This window comes from Equus asinus, chromosome 11, assembly GCF_041296235.1.
Source record: "Equus asinus isolate D_3611 breed Donkey chromosome 11, EquAss-T2T_v2, whole genome shotgun sequence".
NCBI lineage: Eukaryota > Metazoa > Chordata > Mammalia > Perissodactyla > Equidae > Equus > Equus asinus.
The window spans coordinates 15033580-15059225 of NC_091800.1; the positions used below are offsets into that span (position 1 = coordinate 15033580).

Here is a 25646-nt window from a genome sequence, read left to right on the forward strand (position 1 = left end):
TTAAAAGGGTGAATTTTATGGTACGTGAATTATATCTCAAAAAAAATCCAACAGAGTAAGATAAAGAAAGAGGGTTGAAATAGAATTTATTGAAAATTAAAACAGGTAAATTTCTGTGAAGTGTTCTGCCCATGGTGCAAAAGCTGTTAGGTTAATTTATGATTTTACCTTGGTTTGTCAGAGCTAGAAAGTTTTGGAAATACCTCTGCTTGACTTTTGCGTACCTCTAAATCTTCTGTCGCTGACAGAACTTAAGGAGGCTTTGACTGAAAGAATAATACTCGGGAATCAGACTTGTGGCTTCCTGTCTTGCCTCTCCAATGCCCTGTCCTGTGGCCCTTGACAAACCACACCTTGTGACGGGACTCATTTCTCTCTGTGTGAAAGGGACTCTTGCCCTGTCTCTAGCCCTCAGATGAACAATGAGAAGTAGGTACACAAAACAGCAGCATGGCATTTTACAATTCTGAATGCTTTAGAAATACAAGTTAATAACAGGAATCCCTCTTTCTTATAATTGACTTTAATGGGACAAGCAGACTTAATCCCTAATGTCTTTCTGAATTCAGAATATAATTATTAGTGAGAGGTTAATTCGACTTTAAATGTTATTCTATAGTAAATAGGCATAAACAACACTAAGGAACTTTTATTTTGGATTGCATGACCTAAAATTCTGGCTAAGTATCATGCAACTGAAATCAGACCTGCAACAACGGATATTTCTTTCAAAGGAGATATACACTTATTGGCAAGAATTGATGGTATTTTTCTATGACATCAACCCAGGAGGCTAATATATTACAGTCAACATTTAATAACTTATAAGTCTGTGATAAATGGAGACTTTATAAATCACTGCTATGCTCTCAAATTAAAACATCCTAGTTCTCTCCCCTTCCAGCACATTCCAGCCCTGGTCTCCCCAGGTGGGAGCTGTCCTGTTGTGTACATATATGTAAATATTTTTTTTGAGCACCTGAGACACTTTATTTCATCTATTTATGTTTACCTCTGCTTCTCAGTGCTCGAAGCAAGCCCTTTGGGCAGCTCGGTTGTGCCTTTTTCATCTTTGATTCCCCAGCATTCTATATAGGGATTGGCACATACCCGACATTTGACAAATGAATAAATGAGTGAATTAATACACATAAATTGTTGGCAGATTTCCATATGAGCACAGTATTGTGACAGCCGGAAGGAGGTTCTGAAATTGGTTCCCAGAACTGCTGCCATGGTAGCGTAGGCTTGAGGTCCTTAGGGAACGCTGCCGCTGACCCACGGAGAGACTCACAGTCGTAGGCTGGAAGATGGCACACACAGACACAGAAGTCATTACTGTGGACGAATTTAAGTCCGTCAGTGATGCCATCCACTCTTGGTCCATGCCAGCCACGCTCCTGCCTTTGCACTGGCTCTTCTCCCCATCACTCTATTTAAATTTGCAACACCTTCGTCCACTCTTCACCACACTTTCCTGCTTGCTTTTTCTGCATAGTCGTTATCACTATGTATTTTAATTATTTGTTTATTGCCTGTCTCCCCTCCTGCCACGCCAGAATCTAAACTCTGATTTTATTTAGTTGGTTTTTCACCCTGCCCTATATTCAGTGCTAGAAATACTCCCTAGAAATAGCAGCTGCTCAATAAATATTATGGAAGGAAAGAAGGAAATGAAAGAGAAAGAGGGAGGGAAGGGAAGAGGAAGGAAGGAAGAGAAGGGGGAATGGAAGAAAGAAGAAAGGAAGGAAAAAAATGGAAGATCAATCTAAAAAGTACCTAAAGGCCTTGCCAGCTTTTTAGAATTTTTAATATATTCAAGTCAACTCCCGGTTTACAAATCTGTTTTGTTTGGCTCACAGATATTTTATAAATTAAAGATCTGGAAACTTCCTGTAAAATATTGAATTACGAGCTTCTCCTAAACAATCAGGTCTGGTTAAACTGAGTCTGTGCTCCCACACCACATCAGTCATCTAGGCGTGAGTGGCAGCTTTAGTAAGGGGCATGGGCTAGAGTGACTTCACATGCCAGAGAATTTAAAGTAGGGATGGAAGCTGGGATCCCTCCTGGATTTCCTGAATAGCCCTGAGCCTCTCACTGTGGACGTGTAACCCAGGAAGGCCTCAGAATAATTTAGATTCCTATGGAAATCCATGTTCCCAAGGGGGTTTCAATGGAAAGGTAATGCCCAGCTCTTTGAATCCTAGGTCACTCAGACCAGAGCCTCCTGGGGCTTACCTGAGAGGGGCAGATGAGTCTAGACAAACCCTCTATTGATCCGCTGTCCCGAGAGAAGTTCCCTGAGAGCACTCTGAAAACTGCAGCTCTCTCACAAAGGTCATGGGTGTAAAAATGTTAGGACATGTTCACCCACTGCAGTGAAAGAATCATGAAGCCTATTCTAGCTCTAAAATATGCTTAACATATGATTCCATCACCCCTGCACATCTGTTCATTCATTCAACAAACACCTATTGAGCACCAACCAAGTGCAGGGCCTTATGCTGGGGACTGTGTATCCAGAGCTGAAGAAGTCACACAGTCCCTGTCCGCTCACACCTCACAGTACTATCAGGAAAGAGAGACAGGCAAGTAATGAGATAGGTGTTAGGATATTAGAAACACAAAAGTATCAAAACATACATCAAAGGCTCTGAAACTACAGATTTAAAGTTCAACGTGTAGAAAATAGGCAGGTATTCAAAGTTTTTTCCTGAACTGCTTGTGGGTAAGTTCTGGGAAAAATTAAGTAGTTATTTAACTTATTCTTATTACATAGGTATATGAACTTCCTTTAGAATCCTTAATTGACTTTGAAATATTTAGATATAACTGTCTAATAACCATCTTGCCATCTTGTCTCCTCACTCCATATATACAAACATACCGTAATATTTAGATGTAAGGAGCTGAGCCTACCCTTTTACAGAAATCCAATCAGTGTGAAGCCTTTCTCCAAACCGCCTAAATTATTGATACTTTCATTACCAATATTATTTAACTAGTAAATCTACTATCACTTCTAACTATTATTTTTTCTATAAATTATATTTTTGATTTTATAGTGTGTAGAGTAGCGTATATTTTTTATTGCGGTAAAATATATAAAGTATAAAATTTACCATTTTAACCATTTTTAAGTGTCCAGCTCAGTGGCTCAAGTACATTCACGCTGTTGTTCAAGGTCACCACCATCCATCTCCAGAAGCTTTTCGTCATCCCAAACTGGAGCTCTGTACCACTAAACAATGACTCCCCATTTCCTCCTCCCCCAGCCCCTGGTATCCGTTGTTCTGTTTTCTGTCTCTGTGGATTTGACTACTCTAGAGACCTCATATAAGGGGAATCACACAGTGTTTGTCCTTTTGTGACTGGTTTATTCCACTTAGCGTAATGTCTTCAAGTTTCATCCATATTGTAGCATGAAATCAGAATTTCATTCCTTTTTAAGGGTGAGTAATATTCAATTGTATTGATAATACAATAATTAATAAATAATATTCAATATATATATATACACCACATTTTGTCTATGCATTCATCAGTTGACGGACATTGTGTTATTTCTATCTTGTGACTATTGTGAATCATGCTGCTGTGAACATAGGTGTACAAATTTGCTTATGTTTATGTAATGCTTTTTACTTTGCCAAGTACTTTTATGTCTATAATTCGTAAACTCTATGGGAGATAGAGTAGATTGTATTTTCCTCTTCTGGCAGTTAAGAAATCCAAATTATTAAAAAATTAAGTCACTTGTGAATATAGGGACAGTTAATGACTCTTAGCCTGGAGTATCTTTTTCTCAACATACTTTTTATTCTTCACTCCAATGATTCTTCACCAGTTGAAAACACCAGGGATTCAAAAGCAAAAATACGCTTGTTGAGATGCAATTTTACAGTAGATCAAAAGTCTTCTTTTACTCGGACATGCTAAGTGAAATCAGTAGGCTCGTCGTTTGGGGGGAAGTCCATTTAAAAAATTGATCTTTCAGGCATCAGTTGCAGCTGTTTTCTTCTCTAACAAAATCACATTCCAGGCTAGCTAATCCAGGCTTACCCTCCTGCTACCCGTCAGCTACACCATTGCTCATAAAATTCAAACTTGCCTATATTGTAAGCTGGGAAGCTATGTCTATAATCCAAATAAAATATTTAAATCTTGATTACTCAGGGACTTAAATCATAGCTGATAGTTTCATATTCTGTTCTTGGATAACAATCTTCATGAAATTACAGAGATGCCAATTCTCTGTTTGAACAGAGCTTTTGAAAAGTTGACAGGTCCTCAGAGGACCTTTGAGGGAGGAGGGTAGAGGCTAGGGATATAGGCGTGCCAAGGGCAGTGATGCTGTGTGCCCGGTGACGCCCTTCCCAACGAGGCTCCAGCTGATTTGTGCTTGTATGGTTTTTCCTCGCTAAAGTCACATTTCTTTATGTCAATAATATTAAGCAAAATTTTGTTTTTTAAAATAGCACTATCTGTGCTAGTTATCTTAGTTTCTCATGGATTAAAATGATATTTCTAACAGTTAAAACTGCTCTAATTATTAAAATTTCTCTGGTTGTTAAAATCGCTCTAATTGTAATCATGCCATTTCCGTGGGAAAGACCCCGAGTCTTGCCTGGTTTTCTGCTTTCTGCCTTCACTTGCTGGTCCTGACCAGGTCTAGACTCTTGCTGATGTGTAGTTGTTTTCTTCGATGATAACACTTGGTGATTCTTGCTGCTGTGTCTGGGAGATAGGACATTAAATAATTGTGCTCTTAGTTCCTTGACAGTGTTGCTTCCTTGGTAGGGTTGCCAAATTTAGCAAGTAAAAATACACCCAGTTAAAGTTGAATTTCAGATAAACAACAAATAACTTTTCATAAGTATGTCCCATGTAATATTTGGATAAAAAATTATTCATGTTTATCTGAAATTCAAATTTAACTGGGTGTCTTGTATTTTATCTGAAAACCTTATTCCTTGGATTTCTGCCAAGAAGGCTCCTCGACAAGTAGGAGCTCATAGTGTCATTAGCTAATAAAAACAATCGACTCCTCTTGAATCTGGAGAGCATGGATCAAATGCCAGTAAGTGTGATGGGGTCTGAGCCTGGTCATTTGGAGTGACCTAAATTGGACGCCAAACTGCAAGGTTAGATTCCAATAAAAGAGAGAAGGAGGATTTGCCTCAGCTTTTGGTTCTTTTTTGGAAGCAGACACTGCTAAAGTTGACCTTCCTGGATGATCAATCTGAAAAGCAGGATTAGTGAGGCCAGTCGAGGGATAAGGAAGTGAGGAGGGAAGGCGAGCTCTGACACACACTGAATTTTGTTAGTCCTGAAAATTTAGGGCAGGGGAGGGACCCCACCAGGGAGCATATGTAGGTATGTGTGTATGCAGGGGAGAGCGAAGGAGGAGGACCTGGGAGGTCATGGGTATATGACCTCCTAGAAAGAAAAAACAAATCTGATTATACTCTAATATACATATAGGCTCGCAAATATACCATCATTAAAGTAATTTATCCTTGCTCAACCCCAAAACTATTTACCAGAGATTCCTAAATAGTTTAGAGTTATCACACTTCTGTTCATTTGATTATATGTAGACACTACGGCATACGTAAAATAAAGTTAAAATTTGCTTCATTTTGAAAATTTTGTAATTGAAAAACTATCCGAGAGATTGGCAACATACCATTTGCAAGCATTACTACTCTTTTCCTAAACAGACTTGACCAGAGGACCTGGGAAGTCTAGTTAGTGTGTGGCTGGTCAGGGGTACAGGATACCCCTGATTTGCTCTGGGGCCCAGGGCAAACCAAGCACCTTTGCTTTACCTTCATGTTCCCCCTTTTTCTAAAGCCGAAAGCTAAGTGTTTGTTACGTCCTTCACTGTGGCCCAGGATCAGGACAGTCTCTACCGAGGATATAAAAGAAGAGGATGAAATGCCAGTTCTTAAGGACATTCCAATCCTGCTCTACTGAGAAGAGAACTCTCCACCAGACATGGCCTCTAGGCTTTTAGCTGCTTTCTGAGGAAACAACAAATGGAAGTCTGTGGAAATGGGGGCCACCCTGTGTGTTATGCCTCCTCGATAGGTGCCTCAGAAGAGATCACAGAGGGTTAAAAAGAATTTTTAAAGCTCATACCCATTAATTTGAAAACTGCCACAACCTCATTACTCAGATGGGTAAGGAGACATAAAATTTTCCCAAAGAAGCAGTAAAAAATGTTAATAAATGTCAAAAAAAACCCCATTTGGTCTCAATAGCAGTAAAGAATAATGATACAAATTAAAACGAAACCCTTTTCTCCATAAGCTTAGTAAGGTTTTGAGAATGTATCAAATTCAGTGTTGGTGAGAGTGAGATGAGGTGTTTATTCCCGTGAACTGCTGATAGTAGTTTGAATTAAAGCAGTCTTCCTAGAAAACACATTTCTAATATTAAACAATATTGCTTTTGATAATAAAACTCTTAGAACTATTCTTACCAAATGATCTAAAATACTTTATGGACCAAAAAATTGATGGCAGCATTTAAAAAAATAGAAATGCTGTAAGCAAACTAAATGTTTAGCCAGTCAGGTATCATTTATTGCATTTTTTTATGTGCCAAAGATGAAATATTGTGCATCAAATACTTGTTATGAATTTTTTTATTATGAATTTTAAAAACATGGAGAAATACCTTTGTCATTTATTTAATTAACCAAGAGTAATACAAATTATATATAGTTTGGGGTCAATTATTTCAAAGTAGTAGAAAAAGAACTGCAAAGAAATATACAAAATGTTAACAGTGGTTATCTATACAGGAGTATGATTTGGTGATTTTTTTTTCTCTTATTTTTATCCTTTTCTATATTACCCAAGTGTTCTATAGAGGTCAGAAAAAATATATATATACAATAAGTGGATACACAGAGCATAGTTCTAAGAGTAGATACTGAAACTATTGTTTACTCATTTATTCTTCACATCTGCTACCTATGTGACTTAGGGGTAATCACTTAATTTAGGAAAGCATGAGCCTTCTCACCTATAAAATGGGGGTAATATTGCAATAAACTTCTGCTCAGGTTTGTTATGAGAGTCATTTGAAAGGATGAATACAAAAAATGCTTTGTAAATTATAAAATACTAAAAAAAAATCTAAAGATGAATTGGGGTTGATGTGACCTTTTTCTGCATGGTTGAGTACCAGGTGTGAGGGTGCAATCTGTGGGCCATGCAGCAGAAAGAAACCGCATGGCTTACCGGAGGACCAACACCATAGTCCACTGGGAGCCTATTCCAGGGCCTTTCTTTGCGTGGTTACTGCCCACAGTGTTGGAGAGCTAGGGAAGTGGTCGCCTTAAGGGATGGGGGAAATAAAGAGGGGTTGACAGTGTGAGCCAGATCATGAAGGGACTTTGAAAGTCAGGCAGAAGGCTTTACAAATTTCATCTTGACTAGTTAGGATAAAGTCATATTAGAGGTTGTTTCATTTACTTTGGGCCTAGGTGTCACCTAAAGCAGCTTGTTTGGGGATAGTTAGCCTAGGAGTAGCCAGTTTGCTGGATTGACTTAAGGGTCAGGAGAGCGGAGGAAAGAGTCTAGCTTGGTCAGAGCTTGGGCAGTCCCGAGGGAGGAGGTGATGTGTCTAACAGGGCCTTGATGGGAGGGAAAGAGTGAATGTCAGAGAGACTTCTCAAGGAGGGAACTCTGTGATAGATGGGACACAGAGGATAAAGGAGAGGGAAGACTCAAAGGTATCATTGATACATCTCCTCTGGGAGACTGGAGAAGGGCTGCATTCCTTAGCAGTCCCTCCGGGGAGACTGGAATATAGAAGATGACAATGGTTATACCACATGTGATAACAGAGCTCTGACGTACAACCTCGGCAACAATAGATCCGAAAGAGTCAGGACTTGGCCAACGACTGTCAGCTTCACTATTAAAAAATTCCCCGCTTCCAGCTCAGGAAAAATTAGCCAAAAATGCTCCCCTAAGCAATCCTTGGATGCCCCAGTTCCAGCTAGCCCTCCTCCAGCTCCACCACGCCAACAACCACTAATCAGATTACACCTGCAACCTTCCCCTTTCTCCACTATAAAGCTTACCCACTCCTCTGCCTGACTTTGAGTCTCTGCCAAAATGCAAATGATGATGGCTGATTCCCTTTGCTACAGTAAACTCTGAATAAATTGCCTCCATTTATTCTCATTTGGAAGGTCTTCATTTATTTCCGCACTCTCATATCAATTTTCCAGCTCAGCCACTCTCCCCAGTAGTAACATCTAGGGAGGCAATTGGTGTATTTGAGAGAAGGTATCACTAGGAATCACTTTTAGCCCCCGAACTCTGACTCTGTGGCCTTGGGCCATCTCTTAACCCTTTGAACATCCATCTCCTGAATCTGTAAAATGAAACTTGTCTATTACAAATTGGTGTAATTCTGTGTCCTGGTCTTGAAAGAGATCTTGCCTGTCACAGTATAGAGAGGAAGTCCGACAGATCCACAACTATGTACAAATATAGTTCCCTGCCCATAATTTCCAAACCCAGAGAGGCAGAAGGAGGAAGAGAGAGAGTGAGAGAGTCGGGAGGAAGGAGAGCAGGAGGGAGGAAAGCAGAAAGGATCTTTCAGATCTGATCTAGTTTAAAGCTTCTCCAGTAGGAGAACCAGAGGCTCATGCTTCTAAAGCCCCTTGAATGAAGAGATCAGCCTCTGTTTTACTTGCCTAAACCTAAGGCTGCAGCACCAGTTTCTCTTCCAGTATGAGCAATGATAAAGTGAGACCTCGCCACTCTGGAGAGAGTCTGGCAACTTACCACAGGAAGGGAAGTGTCCAATTGCTTCCTCTACAGAAAGGGAGGAATGGGAATTGGGTTGTACAAACAGTGGCGGGTACTAGTTTCTGTTCTGTCCTGGTTCCTCCAGAGATAAAACAGACATTTCCTTGACATAAGCAATCACAATCTTTTCCAGTCAACATTCAGCACCTGAGAGGAAAAACGTCTATGTGCTAAAGAGGCACTAATTTCTCAACTTCACATTTTCAACCCATTCTTTCCACTAAGTGAAGCTACCCATGGAGGCTCTTTTCACTCTCCACATTTCCTTTTTGTCACCTATTTTCACACACAGTACTGCACTGCTTAAAGATTTAATAGCAGACCTATTCAATTTGTTTTTACAATTATTGAGTTTTGGGTATCACCGTGAAAAAGAACAAATCCACAGCAAGGGTTCCACATAATTAGTACATTTCATTTGAGGTTTTCTTTCTGAAAAAAGTATAGAACTGCATCGTCTTTGGAGTTGGTGAAAATTGCTTTTAACACATTCACAGCTTGTTGTGCGTGATGGAACTTAATAATGCTCCTTCTCACCTAAAAGAAATCGACAGACCTAGATTTCAGTCCTGGCTTCATATTTTGTTCTTGCTATGATTTGGGGCAAGTTAGTTGTTTGCTTTGAACCTCAGTTTCCACACTTAAAAAACACTGACTCTTTTAATCACCTTACTCATCTTGACCAAAAGGATAAAATGAGACAGTGTTTGAGAAGCCGTCCATCAACTACATTGTGAATGTCACAATGATGAAAATAAAGGAGGGCCAGAGGAGGTGGAGTCCCTATTATTGGGGCCAACATTTCAAGGTCAGGATCATTTCAGACAATGGAGTAATTACCACCTAGGGTATTTTTTCTTTTGTAGGAGAAAGTGCTTCTTTATTTTGGCTCCCTTTTCTTCCAATAATGAGGCTAAGTAATGTTTAACCAACTAGAAGCTTGCTGTCTTTCAGAGGCAGCCACTGAGAAAGGACTGCTCTGAAATGAGAGAAGAGGGAACCATTAGGCTACAAATAAAAGGAATTCCAAGCTTTGACTCTCTCCAGGGTTCTCTTGGGTGTCATAACTTATGGTTAATGAGGGTCCTAAGAGAGAAGGTCATAAGTCAATGCCACTCAGCTGGTTTAGTACAAACTATTAGGCTAAATGTGTCAGTATACTCTGCCCTTGACCACAGGGACCTGGAATAATCCAAGGCATAATACAACTTGACTTGCCCCTGAAGGAAGAGAGGCTATTGCTAAAATAAGACTAAGCCTGGTGGTAAGGTCTACACATTCCTCTGACCCCAGGACTTTTGGCAGAATTTCCGAGAATACGTGCCACAGGTTCTTAATCTCTACATGGAGGAAATCCTCCCTAATCCCCAAACCAAGGAAAATTTACACATCACCTCCATGAATCTCAGGAGAAATGGCCAACGTTTCTCTAAGTGCACTTTGTGCCGCCGTTTTAGTGTTACTAATACATGGACCACGACTTACCACATAGAATCATAGCATTTGTAGGTCGGAACACGATCTTAGATGTTATTTTAGTCTAGGAGTTACGACGCTAAGCTAGAAAGAAGACTCTTGGCAATATTAACAGAGCGCTGTGCTTAAGAGCAGGGACTCTGTCTCCAGGGTGCTTGGATTTGAATGCCTGCTCCGTCACTTCACCTGTTTACCTCAGTGTCCACATATGCAAAATAGGGATAATTAAAGTATCTACCTGATTAGGGTGTTGTGAAGAGTAAATCAGCTAATATATTTAAAGTGCTTAGAGTATCTGTCAAACTAAGTGGTATATAATGTTTGCTCATATTGTCAAAGAATTTCACAACTGCTACCTATTATTAATTACATGGTTTAAAATTTTTATTAATCACAAAAGAACCTATGTATATTTGAAAAGTAGTAAGCCATATATATGGGAAACATTATCTGTTCAGTTTACACAGTGTTTAGCGAACATTCTTGGACTAGATGAGGTTACTAGAAGTAAATTCTCTCCTCCACAGTGTTTCTCCTTGAGTTTGGGAACTAAAATCCATCCATCCATTCAGCATCTATTGAGCACCTACTGTGTGTCAGACTTCACTGTAGGTACTGGAGATACAGCAGTGAACAAGAGTCAAAAGTCCCTGATCTCATAAAGGTTTCATGCTAATGTATGAGTAAGGTCTTTGGTCCACTATTTTTTAGTATATAAAAACAGGTTCAGAGAATCCTCAGCTGATTGCCCCAAATCACACAGCTAGTCCTAGATCCTGTGATCTCCTATCACATCAGACTTTTAAAATCCTTCTTTACCAAGATGTGGTATATATACATAATGGAATACTACTCAGCCATAAGAAATGATGAAATCCAGCCGTTTGTGACAACATGGACGTACCTTGAGGGTACTATGCTAAGTGAAATTAGTCAGAGGGAAAAAGTCAAATACCACATGATCTCACTCATAAGTAGAAGATAAAATCAACGATGGGCAAACACATAGCAACAGAGACTGGATTGGTGGTTACCAGAGGGGAAGGAAGGGGAAGGGTAAAGGGGGTGATAGGGCTCACATGTGTGGTGTTGGACTGTGATTGGTTTTTGGGTGGTGAACATGATGTAATCTACACAGAATTTGAAATATATTATGATGTACATCTGAAAACTGCATAATGTTATAATCCAATGTTACTATATTAAAAAAAATAAATTCTTCTTTACCGTAAACTCTAAAAATGTACAGAAGACGTGTTTGCGTGTCAAACTAGCTAATACAGACACAGTGCAGTCACATAAATGCACCAGGAGTTCTACACCTGACTAAATTATGTGTTTTCCCAGACCCTTGGGGCCACCACACCACCGCTTTCCTGTCTTGTCACATTCACCACACAGTGCTATTTCTGTTAACCTATTTAAAAAAATTCTGAAAGATCTAGTGATGGGTGAGGATAAGAGTGATGATAAAAGAGAATTTTGACTTTGGAAACATCATTAAATGAGAGACTTCATCTTGAGAATTTCAAGCTTCATACTCCGTATTAGCTATGCTACTGTACCTGTTGGGATAAAATGCTTGTGTAGTTTTTATCTCTTTTCCAGACTTTCCAGGTTGTATCCTACGGTGTTCAGAAATATCTACTTTGCCCTCTAAGAATTTACGTACTCAATTTAATTTAAATTTATTTTCATTTTCTTGTTCATATAGACATATATAGGAAAGGGTATAGACAGGTAGTTAAACACATAGCATTAAGTGTATTTGTGTGTGCATGAGTCCACTTGTCTCCCCAACTATTGCATTTCTTCATTTCTGAGACACTGAAATGTACCATTAGATTATGTATAAAGGAAGAAAAATAACACTGTCAATTAAATTATCACTTGCCATCTATTGTAAAATTCATCCTGATTTCAGAGATGTAAAAATGTGAAAAGAGCCTGATAACTTTCATTGGTAAAGATGTTTTTCATGTGGTCCATTATGAAATTATCCTTTTCAATGGATGCTGAATAATTATTGCAGTGAAACACTTTGGATTTAATTGTTTCAAATATCCATCAAAAATGACACTGAAAGAAAAAAAAAGTGAACTGCTAAAACCAAGTCCTGGGTCTTTTATTAGAGATACAAACTGAAATATTCAAGGATGAAATGATGATTTCTTGCATTCGCATCAAAAAAAAATTGGAAGTGGGTATTGTGGGGGAGTGTAGATTAAACAAGACTGGCTATGAGTTGATAATTTTTCAAGCTGGGTTGCAAGGTACACGTGGCTTAGTCCACCATTCTCTTAAAATTTCAGGAAAAAAAGAATTTCTGTCTGTAAAGTAGTGACAGAAGCTCTCAGGAATAAGATTGGGTTCCCTTATATCAAGAAAGTTAGCTCTTTGCTCGTGGTAGTAGGTTCCAGATGGAGACGGAAGAGACCTTTCCTGGCACTCTGAGTGAGGAGATGAGTGGAACGTATGCTCGTTGCTAGTCCTTCATCTTCCTTCTGAGAACCTTATTTTGTCAAAGCTGTCTGGGCCCTGCCTTGTATTACAGTGACAGTGGCTAGTCCTGCTAACTGCTTCTAGCCATGAAGGCCACTGTGCTGCTTTCCGTCAGTATTTGCTCAGCCTCAGGGGGTATACTGGGTTGGTATAGAGGATAATTAAAAGCAACAACAATAGCAATTAAAAATTTTATTGAATGTTCCATTCGCCATGCTAAGTGGCTTACCATGCGTTATTTTATTTAATTCTCATGACAACTTTAACAGGTTGATACTATTATGATCTCTATTTTTACCTATGAGGAGACAGACTGAGAAAACTGAAGTGCATTTCCCAAAGCTGGCAAGAGGCAGGGCCTGGATATAAACCTAAACCTGTGCTCTGAACCACAAAATGTATTGCCTTCTTTCCAGTGACGCTGGATTAAGAGCAATGGAAATCACAGTCTGCTAAGAGTCACTTGCAGACTAGGACTAGAGACTCAGCTATGAGCCAAGAATCAGCAGATGCAGACAGGTGAAAATGAGCACAGACACGGGAAGGGGACCCTCGCAGAAACAAATCAAAAGGATTGCAGAAACCTCTTGCAAGCAGACAAATAGAGTCCTAGCAGTGGAACAGGCAGAAGAGGCCAGCCCATTGATGGCTTCCATCCTCTCCCGAGTGTTTGAACCATTTCAGAGTGTATTCATGCTTTCTCAAGCCTCTCATGCCTGGGTTTAGCTGGTATGTTGCCGATCATCTCCTGGAACTCAGATAGTCCTTCTAGATTTCTACAGCTTGTTCCCCTCCATCTGGAATCTTGCCCATGCTCATTAGCTGTCATGATATGAAGAGTATTTTCTGATATGACCCTCTCCCTGCAAGACTGTGACTGTCCAACCACACTTTGTTACAAAATCTAATTATTAATCTTATAGAGACTTGAAGATTTCTCCTGTCCTGCTAGGCTAACTACTATCCTTCTCTCCATATTCACCCACAAACGCCTCAGTAACATTGAAATCAAAAGATCTTTTGAAGCGGAAGTCTTGATGTCATTGTGTGGATTGGCCAATAATTTGGGCTGGAGGGTTCAAGGGTTGTTCGAGGATGGTATGTGTACCCACAAGCAATGAAAATCACATGGGAGATGGGACTATGACTCCAGGCTTGTACTTGTACTGTAGCTAACACAGGGCTTGGCATATCGCATATGCCATTCAGACTCCTCCTCTATGCTTCTAACAATGTAACCAAGGGTCACATTACTTTCTTTGTCTACACCATATGGAGTTTACTATAACTCAAATCCTAAAGTCTTATTTCTTAAGTACAAGTTCTTCGAACAAGTACTTATGCATTTACGCTTATGGACCAAAGTAAATAATCTTATATTTATGACTATTATATAGGCCTGGGTAGATTCAGATCATTATTCCAACTTGTTAAGATCTGTTTGGATTTTGATGATGTCAACACACTAATGTATTACTCTTTTTGGCTTTACATCCACAAATTTGTTAAACATACCTTTATCCAAGACACTGGTAAAAATATTTATTAGGGTAGGACCAAGAACAAAGTTTTGTTATAAGCCACCAGACTGCCCCCGCTAGGTTGCTAAGAAGCACTGTTTAAGTGTGTTCATTCAACCAGTTATTAATCTGCTTAATTGCATTAGCTCAGCTCATATTTCTTAATCTTGTGTCCAATGATATCATAAAGGAATTACACAATGTCCCACTGAAGTTCATGTGTATTTTGTCTATTGCATTTCCTTGAACTATTGTTTCCCACTAATATGGCCAGATTTAATTTGGCTAGAAAGCAATTTGACAAAAAGCAATTTGGTCAAGAAGACAATTTCATCAGAACACTGATCTAGTTAAAAGGGAATACTATCAGTCAGTGTTTTTTCAAAGTTGGCCATTTTTGTATACTGCTGGACAGAGTTGCAACTTATTTTGCTTCTTATATATTTTTGTCCATATTTTGTTTTTCTCAATAGCTTGATTTTTAAAATTTCTAATTCATTTCCAGCCAGTTATACCTATCAAGTATTGCTTATAATGTAAAATAATTAAAACAATCTAACTATTCAGCAGTTAATTAGGAGAATGAAAATGTGTAACAATTGTTGGATTGTTTCAAAAATATGCTAGGTTCCAAATCCCATATGGTAATTAAAATATCGTATGTAGTCATAGGAAATTCATATGGAAGGCTATCATAAACTAGTGTGCAATCACTAGTTGACACTATTTGAATGCAATTATGTTTAAAAAACTTTTTCTTGTTTGTTTTTATAATTTTCCCATAATGAGCATGTGTAGTTTTAAAAGTGTAAAATAATATATAAATCATAATTGTAGTCAATTGTTCAATTTCTCTACTAGTTTCAAAGAATTAGCTCATTTTGTTGGATCCTTAGCTTGTTCCCTAAGCAATTCCTTAATTGTTCAAACTTTTCACAGGGTAGACAGAGCGATTGTTTGAAGATGAACTCTTATACATAATGATAAAAATAAAAATTGTGAAAACTGTAAAATAATGCTTACAAACACTTTATAGTGTCGTAAAGCTGTCCAATGTTTTATCATCCATACGTGGACATATAATGATGAAAGATATTCATTTTCAACTTATTTATTTTGTTGACCAATTTGCTTTTGACCAAATTACTTTTGGCTAAATTACATGCTATCCATCTACCAGGTGAGTAATATATTAGAGGAAAAAAAAAATGTGACTATCCTGATGATGTCCTTTTGGGTGAATCCATGCTGGATTCTGCGGATCCACTGGCAACTCTTTTGGATGGTTTATAAACCGTCCTTTAATAATCCATTTTGGAATCTTGCCAGTTTGAGAAAATTTAGCAGTATGACTAAGTTCCTTTTGAAGCTGTCCAAAGACACGAATGGGGAATTATCTTCTACTTGAATAGAAATGCTGACAAACTTGGCTACGATGCCGTCCAAGCACTTTATTAAGTATTTTACACTGACCGATACTCAAGGAAATTGCTCACCTTCTCCACATTCTGGCATCTCTACAGAATCGATTCAAGAATACAGCATAGGGGCCAGCCCCGTGGCCGAGTGGTTAAGTTCTCGCGCTCTGCTTCCGCGGCCCAGGGTTCGGATCCTGGGTACGGACATGGCATTGCTCACTAGGCCATGCTGAAGCGGCGTCCCACATGCCACAGCTAGATGGATCCACAACTAAAATATACAACTATGTACTGGGGGCATTTGGGGAGAAAAAAAAAAAGCAGGGGGAAAAAAAAAGAATACAGCATACATTTAAGTTTCTCCCACCCTACAGGTTTCCTAATGCTATTTTTCCCTCAACTCACCTTACTGTTATCAGTATTATTTTAAAAATCAGTGTGGTTCCAGGGGCCGTGATCGCTGCTTGGCCCTGGTCTTATATACCCTCCCGGTCTGTATTTATGGCTCTCAGAGGGAAGGGGTATAGGAGTCATCAAAACCTCCTATGAACTGTCAGCCACCTCTTCCTGAGCCCTCTAGGCACTGCTGTTAGACATATAGGTGACAGGTTACACTTTGTATGATTTTGCATAATATACCACATTATATAAGACAAAACACTTAAATTATATTCCATCTTGTCTGTGAAAGGATCCAGTCAAGATTATTAACTTTAAGTCATAGTCCTCACCTTTCTTGGATTTGTTTAAAATAAAACGGTCTAATCCCATCTCTCAGTGTTTGTTCTCAAAGACTGGCATGCCCGTGTAATCTCAGTGAAAACTTGCAGAGTGACTGAAGGAACATTCTCCAAATGGCACATGATATCGTAGTAGTAAATTTCAGCTATCCTTTGGCCATTGATTCATTCAATAAAAAGTGAAAATAACAAAAATAAAGGAAACTATTATCTCTAGAGACAAGCCAGATATTCTTTATATGTGAGTTCTGTAGCGGTGGTGATTTTGTTGGGGTTTGGTTGTTAAAATGTGGAGGATTCTTATCCCTCCTGGTGATAATTCCAGTGCCTTTGTTTACGTTTTGGGCACTGCCCCCCAAGCCTTCCCAGGCTGAGGAATCAGAGTCTGAGTGCAGCTACGAGGTAAAGCCCCGAGGCTGTCGACGAGGAAAAAGGCAGGAACCTGAATCTTTCAGTGGAGGAGATGTCTCTTTGATAGAAGAAGTAGAGAAATCTTGCAAAGTTTTTTCTGGTCCATGGTTAGGCAGTTTTCATAAACAGACATAGGCAGTATATTTCACTTTTGTCTCCTCCCCCCTCCCCCCTCTTTTTTTTCTTTTAATGTTATTAGAACAAGAAAAAGAATTCCTGAGAATGGCTCTGATGTCATGTCTGGTTACCAAAGCTAACACGTTGCCTAAATATTTATTCTCACATACAGGGGATTTGGATTGCAGATGTGCAGAAATGTCATCAGGTTAAAAATAACTCTCTTCGCAAGGTAGTGGCACACTGGAGTGCTGATCCAGGCCGCTGCTTATCCTTCCGAGCCTAGCATCCTGGGTGTCCTGCCTGTGCAAAGTAAACGGCCTCCTCCTCACTTCCTTAGGAACCTTCACCTTTTTGCTCGAGCTGTTTCAAAAGTGTGTGCTGCAACTAGCAAGAAACAGAGGAAGAAGAGGAGGAGAAAAACCCTTCTCAGGTAGCCACTCTCTGTTCCAGAGACCCCACATTCTTTATTGCTTTCCTGGTGGGGAAATTTCCTTCCCTCCAGGCCAAAGGTGGCTTCAACATTCTAATCCTTAGGGTGAATGAGTACCTCACCCAAACTGTGCGCAGCTAATCGGTAATGTGGTTCAAAGGGTAGGCTCATGGGAACACCTGGTGCCAGGTGAGGCAGACTAGTCTTGGAAAGGAGGAAGCCTGGGGGAGGGGAGATGGCATCGAGGCCAGGTCCCACCACAGCTGCCGCTTCAGACTTTAGGTGGGGGGCCCTAGCCCCTCTGGGGTCCACCTTCTCAGCCTATAAACTGGAGGGAACCTGTGTCACAGGAATGTGCACTGGGAGCTGACACAGGAATATAAACCACTCTCCAGGGTGAGAAAGACAATGATGATCAAGAATCTGATTGCTTCTGGTGGATGGACTTTGGCGTTGTCAGTGAAAAGGGCACAGAGAGGGGTTTGCAGGTCTCAGGGGATGTTTGAGATACCCACAATTAACTTAGTCCCTGGGGAAGTGACAAAGGCACAGTAGGAGAGTAGAAACAGCTGGGCAAAGACTTAAGTGAAAAGAAGCAGCGTGAATTAGTGGAGGTCTTCTCTTTTACGGTCTCCACAGCACAGGGAGAAGGTTCAACATCTTATTTTCCCCTACAGCAGAGAAATATTTTACAGTGATGCCCTCTTAGAAATAGATCATGTAGGGAGCTAAAAACATCTGGTATCCCACCCTTGGAGTCTGGTCAAACTTGAACAAAAACATTAAAAGCTCCTGTAAATTTCTGCAGAAAGAGTGGACTTCGTTAACAACATTAGACTAGGAATTGCCTTGTATACTGTTGAACTGGTTCTACATCATTTTATGTCTGACGAACCTCTGGCTCTTAGTCTTCACTGTAATAACTTCCAGCTTTTCAACTTAATTGCCGCAATCACAAGGAACTGGCCTGCACACAGCGCCACCTGACCGCAACAGTTTCCACGTCGTGCAGGGCAGTGCCAACACAGTCGTAGCTGTGGGATTTCAGTAATCCCCTTCTGTACCTAAGCAAGCATCAGGCAACACTTTGAGACAGACCCACAGACCTAGACTGACATTGGGTTGCAATTCCCCTGGGGTTTTCTCTCTATGAGATTACTGCTGCACACAGACCCATTTTCAAGTGGCAAAGATAATTTGATCCCGTTTTAAAGGATACTGATTACACTGACTGAGAGCAGAGAGAAAACCTAGCCCATCGAGACACATCCACAAAAGTTTAAAAGTACAACAAATCTATGTGACTATTTCATCATGGAAGAATTTTTATTTTTTAACCAGTGGCTTTTTTGATCTTTCTAAATCAGAGCTGTGTGTGCATCCTTGACAGCAAGCTGTTACTCTTAAAGACAGCAGGAGAGGCAGCACGTTAAAGTTTCACATTAAACAACAAAGAGTTTCAAGGAACGTCCTCAAATTACATTCACAGTTTCAAAGTTCAAGAATTGTGGCTGAACACTGCTTACCTTACAATTTCGGCTCTCAAGAGGTCTTTAAGTTTAAAGCAGTACATCAAATGTGCAGGGTGTATTTTCGTGCGTGGAAGTCTAATCTCTCATAGCACCCAGCTCACCGGGAGGAACCAGCCTCCTCTGCCCGAACACCAATGAGGGAACCAGAGAAGCACATGTGGGAAGTGGCTTCCCTGGAAGCCTGTCACAGTCTGCACATGCTCTGTGTGACGGAGGTGCCAAAGCAACCTTGGTGTGAGGCTCACAAAGCACCTCATTGTGAGGTCCCGGGCATCTCTTGGGGAAGAAAAGGGCTATAAAAAGACACTAGCCAATCTGAAGTTTTCATGCTTTTGTTGGGATGGGCCTCTCATTCATTAAAAAGTACAGAGGCAGGACTTTCTGTTCATGAGCTTCCTGGGGAACCAGCAAGACTAATAACAACCCACCAATATGTTCAGAAAGAGGGAAGTCTTAGCTTTTGGATTCTGTTAGGCTCCTGGCTGGTGTGAAGGAGCTCTGTGGGGAAAGCACCATTTCACACTCAGAAAAGCGTCAACTCCATGAGAACCGACAGGATGTTTTTGGAAAGAAGCTCATGATTAAGAGTGTACAATAATGTTTGCTGACTAAGTCGCACCAGGCCCAAGGGTAAAATGAAAATCTACCGCATCTGTGTTATAAAATGAATCTGGGACAGTGGCATAATATTTCAAATGGACTATCCCCATCAAGCTAACTAGAAATCCTTGTCAGCAGGAACAACACTTCCTCTTATGGACACAGACGTACAATGACCAGAAAAACATTTGCCTGTTACTTTCGTATCCACCTGATACAATGTGCCGCAGAAAAGAAAATAGGTGTTGGGTGAAAAAAAATAAGTCAAAATAATCAAACCTCTTCAAAATCCAAATGTTAGGATTCGAGCCATGATTCCTTGTCGCTTAGAGTTTGGGGTTGTCCAGTCCTTCTGCAGTCTTGGCTAGGACACTGGCCTGAAGCGGTTAATCATGGTGAGCAGTCGGTCATGGATGTAAATAGGAAAGACAGCATCTTGAAGTAGAAAGTGGAGCAGAGACTCATGTTCAAGTTCTGGTTCTGGTTGTATCACCAACTCTAAGCCCAGGAAAATCTTGAGGTCTCTCTGGGTCTCAATTTCTTTTTCTGTAAAGTGGAGGAGTTGGACTAGTTCAGGAATGGAAGATGCCTTCAAAGGCTCGGAGTGCAATTCACTGAGGGGAGATTGGGGTGGGGTGGTGGTTAAGGTGAGATGGAGAACACGCATCTCTGTTTCAGAGGTAGCTATTACTCCTGCAAGAACTGATCCTAATTGGAGTGTGGGCTGAATTACGCCAAATCTTCCAGTTTTTTAAAACAAGCTGGAAATTCAGATTTTTATGTGAAATCATCTAAGTTTGATTTGTGGGCAACTTAATTAAAATGTTTAAAAATACCATGAATGCCAAACAAAATCTGTCAGTCTGGTCAAATTTGCCCTGCAGGCCACCAGTTTGTCATTTATAGATTAGATGATCTTGACTCTTATTCTGCTGGAAAATCCAGGGAGATTAGTCTCTAAAAGAAACTATCTTTCAAGATGCTTAGCAGTCAAGATAGGACTTAAAAAAGAGGCAGCCTAATACTTTTGTGGTGAAACTGGGGACCCTCACTCCCTTACGTCATGGTGGTGACCACTTGATCCATGACCTCATGTGGCCCATTTTCCTTGGAAATGGCTCATGTGGAGCCCGTGGAATCATAAGCATTCTAAAAATCTCATGAAAGAAAAAACACAGGAGAACCCACACAGGGAAGAAAAGAAAATATTGTTCCAGTAACATAAAAACCAACCGAATGCGGTGCCACCAGCCTTACCTCAAGGCTGAAATATCAAAAGTAAAAGCGAAAATCTGATAGGCCTTATGATAAGTAGCTAAATTCAGCAATTGAGGGGAAGAAAAGGTTTACTGACTTGCTGAATAAAAGAGAGATGTTGGGGTGGAATGAGGTATAGATGCTTGCAAAATGAAGTTGACTAATTTTCTTCTTCCTCAATATGCAAAACTGAAATCAGAATCCCCAGTCTTCGTGGTCTGAGCCGTCTGACCAGTGCAATTCCTCCTGAGCCACTAGATGAGCTCTGACTGGGTGGAGAATCCCACTTTGTGCGTGGGGACTCATCCTTCTTAAGGGAGAAGAGTACTGACTCACCAAGGACCCAAGCCAGAGCCCTGCAAACATGCTCTATAAATGTTTGCACTGGCTGATGAATCCTGGCAAGGAGACTGTGGACCGAGATGCATAGGCAAGGCTTCCAGTCTTTCAAGACTCAGCTCTGATCTAAATCATTGCATTCCAGGGAATTTCCTTAACCACTCAGGCTGCCTTTCGTAGAGAGGATCCTTTATTTTGCTCTACCTTAGTACAGTACTTACAGTGAATATGAATTTTTTGTCTACTTGTCTGTTTTCTTCATTAAACTATAAATTGGTTGACGTAGGGATCTGTCTCCCCTCTCACTCTCATTTCTTTATTTCTAGAACTTAGCATAGCCCATGCTTGGTATATAAGTTTCTAGAACTTAGTAAATATTGGTTAAATGAATTAGTAAATAGACAGAAAGCTAATAACTAGAAGGCGTAACATGTGCATTATAAATGCAATGGAATTAAAGTGATAAGGCAAGTCTTCGGGAAAAAGTTAGGTTTAGATGTATTTTTTTAATGAGGATTATGTTTTCTCAAAGGTATAGTCAATATTTTTTCAATTTCATGCTATTGTGGATTTTTGGTTTGCATTTGTTCAATATAACATTTCTCATGACAATATTTACTGCCCTCACATAATCCAAGCTTTCTGAGCATCTTATTTATGTTTCCTATGACCATCTTTGGGAAAGTTTTCGTTGATAATGAGCGTACAGCTGAGAATTAATGGCAATTGACTGCCTTCAAATCTCACGTTGCTCTCACAGATGCAACAGAAGGCATGAAGGTAATTCGCTCAGCTCTGAGCGCTTACATGGTAACCAGTGACAGCAGCAGCACATGCTGCCCGCAGGGTCCAGGGGCCCAAGGAGTAGAGTGAATAGAAATCATCCTTTTACACATAGCTTTGGAACTAACCAGAGAGAGTCTCCACTATAAATTGTAAAATAAAATTTAAAAATAAAAATAAATTAAACAAGATTTCAACTGAATTAAATTTATTTTGACTGCAAGATTCTGTGACTATTTGAGAAATTGATAAATACAAAGAAATAAAAGAATGAAGGAAAAACAATGTAGGCAGTTATTTCTGTTGTTTGTGGCTACATAGAAAACCACCCCAAAACATAGGAGCTTCAAACATCTGTTTTATTATCTCCATGGTTCTGTAAATTGACTGGGCCCAACTAGGTGATTCTCCTGCTCCCTGTGATATCACCTAAGCTTCAGTTACTGGGTGAAGATAACTTGTTATTGCTTATCTTTTTTGATAACACACATCCTAACAGGTGTGAGGTGATACCTCACTGTGGTTTCTATTTGCGCTTCCCTGATGATTAGTGATGTTAAGTACCTTTTCAGGTACCTGTTGGCCATTTGCATGTCTTCTTTGGAGAAAATCTATTCAGGTTCTTTGCCCGTTTTTCAATTGGGTAATTTTCTCTTTTTTTAAATTTGTTTTTGCTGTTGAGTTGTATGAGTTCCTTGTATTTATTAACCCCTTATCAGATATGAGGCTTGCAAATATTTCCTGCCATTCCATATGCTACCTTTTCATTTTATTGATGGTTTCCTTTGCTGTGCAGAAACTTTTTAGTTTGATGTAGTTCCACTTGTTTATTTTTGCTTCTGTTGTTTTTGATTTTGGTGTAAAATCCAAAAACTCATTGCCAAGACCCACGTCAAGGAGCTTACCTCCTATGTTTTCTTTTAGGAGTTTAATGGTTTTAAGTCTTACGTTCAAGTCTTTAATCCATCTTGAGTTGACTATTGTGTATCGTGTAAGATGGGTGTCTACTTTCATTCTTTAGCATGTAGCCAGCCAGTTTTTCCAACAGCATTTATTGAAGATACTGTCTTTTCTTCTAATTTGACCCTGAGCCAATGTCTATTGCCAGTCTTCCTCTTTTTGCTTGAAGAAGATTGTTGCTGAGCTAACATCTATGCCAATTTTCCTCTATTTTGTATGTGGGATGCCACCACAGCATGGCTTTATGAGCAGTATGTAGGTCTGCACCCGGGATCCAAACCTGCAAACCCCAGGCTGCTGAAGCGGAGTGCACGAACTTAACTACTACACCACCAGGCCAGGCTCTCAATATTTTTTTACTTCTTTTTTGATTTTTTCTTTGACTGACTATTGGTTGTTCAGGAGCCTATTGTTTAGTCTCCATGTATTTGTGAATTTTCAAGTTTTCTTCTTGTAATTGATTTCTAGTGTTATACCATTGTGATTAGAAAAAAATGTTTGATATGATTTCAATCTTCTTAAGTTTATTAAGGCTTGTTTTGTGGCCTAACATACATGTTTATCTGTACTAGTATGTTGTATATTTTCACATGTTTTCACGTTACTAATTAGTGTCCTTTCATTCCAGCTTAAGCAACTCCCTTTAACATTTCTTGTAAGGCTGGTTTAGTGGTGATAAACCCTTTCAGCTTTTCTTTGTCTGGAAAACTCTTTATCTCTCCTTCAAGTCTGAAAGACAATTTTGCCAGGTAGAGTATTCTTGTTTGGCAATTTTGTTCTTTTTCCTTTCAGCACTTAGAATATATCCTTCCATTCCCTTCTGGCCTGCAAAGTTTCTGCTGAAAAATTTACCGATAGTCTTGTGGGGGTTCCCTTGTACGTAACAAGGTGATTTACTCTTGCTGCTTTTAAGATTTTATCTTTGTCTTCAACTTTTGACAGTTTAATTATAATGTGTCTCTGTGTGGGTCTCTTTAGGTTCGTCTTAGTTGATACTCTTTGGGCTTCCTGGATCTGGGTATCTGTTTCTTTCCTTAGTTTAGAGAAGTTTTTAGTCATTTATTTCCTTGAATAAGCTTTCTGCTCCTTTCTCTCTCCTTCTCTTTCCATGACCCCTATAAGGCATGTATTCCTCTGCTTGATTGTGTCTCACAAGTCTCTTCAGCTATCTTCATTGTTTTTCCTTTTTGTTCCTCTGATTGGATGAATTCACTGCCTTGTCTTTGAGTTCACTGATCTTTTCTTGTGCTTGATCTAGTCTGTTGTTAAAACCCCTCTACTGAATTTTTGAGTTCAATTATGGTACATTTTTATTTTCTATTTCTTTTTTGAAATTCTCACTTTGTTCATTTATAGCTCTCTTAACATTGCTGAGCATCTTTATGACGGTTATTTTGAACTCTCTATCAGATAAGTCATATTTCCTTTTCACTAACATCTGTTTCTTGAAATTTATCTTGTTATTTTTTGGAAACTTCTTCCCATTTCTTCATTTTCCTTGACTTTTGGTGTTGGTTTTTGCACATTAGATAAAATAGTCACCTCTCCCAGTCTTAACAGACTGGTCCCACTTAGGAGATGATCTTCATCAATCAGCCCACCTCGAGTGTCAGGTTGCCTCTCCAACCTTTGTGATTATCTATTCCATCATCTTTGTTCTTAGTGGTTCCCAGTAGTCAAAGGTGTGCTAAGATCCATCAGCATCCCAAAGGGAAGGATTGCAGTCAGCCCAGGTGCAGGCTGATTAGAAGCTGGACCCTCAGGCAGCAGCTGGGAAAGTATGCAATTAAAACACTTCCAAAGAGAAAGCGGTATATGGGAGATTTTGCTTGTTCCCTCTGTGCTGAGCTCAGGTGTATAACCATGTGGTTTGCTCCTGAACCTCTTTAAAAACCTCTTCTTTGTTTTCTATAGTCCTGTGGGACTCAGGAGTGCAAGCTCCATTGACTATCAGAGCTAGGTGATTTGGGGGCCTGTCCCTTGGGTGGCAGCCATAACATTTTGGGTGCTAAGTGTGTGGACATTCTTCCAGGGAGATACTGATTACTTGGTTTTATTGTTTTCTTGGATTGAGCCAGATGGGGATGGAGGGGGCAGTGCCTGTTGGTGCTTTTGGGCTCTGAGGAGAATTACAGTCAGCATCTAAATGCATCCTAATTAGAGGCCAGATATTCAGGCAGTGGCTTGTAATATATGCAGTCAAACCCTTTCCTGGGAAAGACTGGGAGATGGGCATTTTTGCCAACTCCCTCTGCACTGAGCCCTGGGTGGATAGCCACAGTGAGTGCTTGTACACCCATTAAGAACTGCATCTTTGATGCAAATCATATGTCTAATAAGGGGTTAATATCCATAATATATAAAGAACTCATAACAACAACACAAAAATAATTCTATTAAAAATGGGTGAAGGATAAAAATAGAACTACCATATGATCCAGAAATTCCACTTCTGGGTATATATCTGAAGGAAACAAAATCACTATCTTAAAAAGATATCTGCACCTCCATGTTCATTTGTAGCATTATTTATAATAGCCACAACATGAAAACAACCTAAGTGTCCATTGATAAAGAAAATGTGATACATATATAAAAAAAGAAAATGTGATAATGGAATATTATTTGGCCATAAAAAAGAAGGAATTTCTGCTATTCATGACAACATGGATGGACCTTGAGGGCATTATGCTAAGTGAAATAAGTCAGACAGAGAAA

At 39.7% G+C, this 25646-nt stretch overlaps 1 protein-coding gene and 1 long non-coding RNA gene across 5 annotated transcripts in view; one reads left to right on the top strand and one right to left on the bottom strand.

Annotated features, from left to right (window-relative positions):
• The window catches only part of STARD13 (StAR related lipid transfer domain containing 13), a 489330-nt gene extending 470200 nt beyond the window's left edge, over positions 1-19130 (bottom strand). For 2 of the 4 annotated variants that reach the window (XM_070520504.1, XM_070520503.1), the window contains exon 1: positions 18984-19130. The gene's annotated coding sequence lies outside the window, so the exon portion shown is untranslated. The remainder of the gene's footprint in view (positions 1-18983) is intronic. The other 2 variants (XM_070520506.1, XM_070520510.1) reach the window with 2 other exon arrangements.
• Positions 1-25646, top strand: part of LOC139046602 (uncharacterized) — a 114255-nt gene that overhangs the window by 22060 nt on the left and 66549 nt on the right. The window lies entirely within an intron of this gene.